This window comes from Castanea sativa, chromosome 7, assembly GCF_040712315.1.
Source record: "Castanea sativa cultivar Marrone di Chiusa Pesio chromosome 7, ASM4071231v1".
NCBI lineage: Eukaryota > Viridiplantae > Streptophyta > Magnoliopsida > Fagales > Fagaceae > Castanea > Castanea sativa.
In genome coordinates, this window is record NC_134019.1 from 14,354,702 (window position 1) to 14,356,689 (window position 1,988).

The window sequence follows — 1,988 nt, forward strand, 5'->3', positions numbered from 1 at the left end:
AACTTACCAATTAAGAGTTATGAAAGTGTCGTTGACATAGTATTTCTCTAATTTAATACAATGATAAAAGTAGGCAAACCCAATGCATGGATTTGGAAGATAGAGGTTAGAACGTTGCATTTCTAAAGCAAAAAAGCCGTCTTAGCTCAGTCGGTAGAGCGCGTGGCTTTTAACCACGTGGTTGTGGGTTCGATTCCCACAGACGGCGGTTGTCTAAATAATATATATTTTGTTAATGTTGATTACGTTGCAATCCTCTGTCGTGCATATCACAGGCAAAAGATCCCTCTGTCATGTTTATATCCAAGACATGGGCAGATGAAGCAAGGCTAGACTGTACACTTAGTAACATTAATTTTGATCAGAAGTAGGTGGTACCAAGAACCATCAAAAGGGGTGGCTTGGTTTTGTTTTAGAAAAATTCAGTAAACTTGACTGTAGTAGACTCCCACAGATACTACATTGGTGCTATTATAAATAAAAATGGTAGAGACGAGTGGAGGTTCACAGGCTTTTATGGTGAACCCGATACATCAAAAAGGAATGAAGCTTGGGCTAAGCTCAGAAGTCTGAGCCGTAATTAGAACATTCCTTGGTTGTGTGTTGGTGATTACAATGAAATAACCAGACAAGAAGAAAAAATTGGTGGAGCTTTAAGAAGTTAATAACTCAATACATTGCGATAAAATGTGTATATGTAAACTTACTCAACATCTAAGACTCACCTTTATTTTTAAATAAAGTAGATCCAAATTATATTATAATTACTTGAATTATGTACAATAAAAAAAAATAGTAGAAATGTCAACTCAAAAACCAAACCCACGAAAACAATGTCAATATAAATATGAAGATTAACCCAAATACTCAAAAGAAAATCAATTCTAAACATAACAAAAGAATAAGATAGAAAGAAAATCTTAGATATAAAAAAATATCCATATATGTTGAATTGAAATTTTATTAATAATAACAATATAAAAAAAAATCGACATAAAATTCATTAATTAAAGAAGAAAGTTGATTAGATTGCTTGCATTTTTTTTTAATGCTAGTCTTTATTTTTTGCTTCAGTTATATATATATTATCAACGTTTGAGTTTGAGTTTAAGTCGAGCTTATTAAAAGAATAGAATTTCACTTCTTGTTAAGTTTGGATTAAACAAAAATATATATATTTTAAAAATGATAATGATGAATTTGAGTTTAAATTGGACTTGTTTGAGATAGAGTATTACTCCTTGTTAAATTTGGATTAAACAAAAATAATTTTATTTAAATAAAATAATAATTTTATTTAAATATTGTGCTGATGTGAAAAATTGTGAGAGTTTCAGAGGTTTCAGTTATATATATATATATATATATATATATATATAGATGAGCCAATCCCCTAATTCCCCCGCGAGAGTTGATTTCCTTGATTTTAAGCCTGTCTATCATATAAATATCATCAAAGATAAATAATCCAGATTATATCCTTAGTTACGGCTCTAGAGGAGCCGTATGAAAAACTGAAAGAGTACTCTAGGGAGAAGATAAATAATCCAGATTATATCACTAGTGAACAAAATATTTTTATCATTAAAATTTGAAATTTCTAACGTTATCTTAATGCAGTTTTTCAGCTCTAGGGAGAAGATAAAGCTGTTTAATAAAAATTCTCAAAAACGGTGTAAAAATCTTAAACTTGAAGCTCTTCTAGATTTTAAAATGAGAAAGTGTAAGAACATTACAAAATGCCATGACATTTACAAAACACTTTTATTTTTAGTTACAGTGGGTATTAATATAATATTATAATATTTTATTATTTTATCTATTTTTATTTTGACCTATGGTAGGCAACCTTTCAACTATTATAAAAATATTATGATATTTCGTTATCACGTTAAAACAATTCAGAATAGGCCGTTAGTAAATAGTAATATTAATCAATATAGGTCTAAGCCCCTATCTTAAAGAGGCAACTTTCATTGGATCCAGGG

The 1,988-nt window shown here is 29.2% G+C and overlaps 1 non-coding gene across 1 annotated transcript; it reads left to right on the forward strand.

The window, feature by feature from the left end:
- The first annotated feature begins 135 nt into the window (after positions 1–135).
- TRNAK-UUU (transfer RNA lysine (anticodon UUU)) lies at positions 136–208 on the forward strand. Its single transcript has one exon. It is a non-coding gene; the product is annotated as a tRNA-Lys (tRNA).
- Positions 209–1,988: the final 1,780 nt, after the last annotated feature.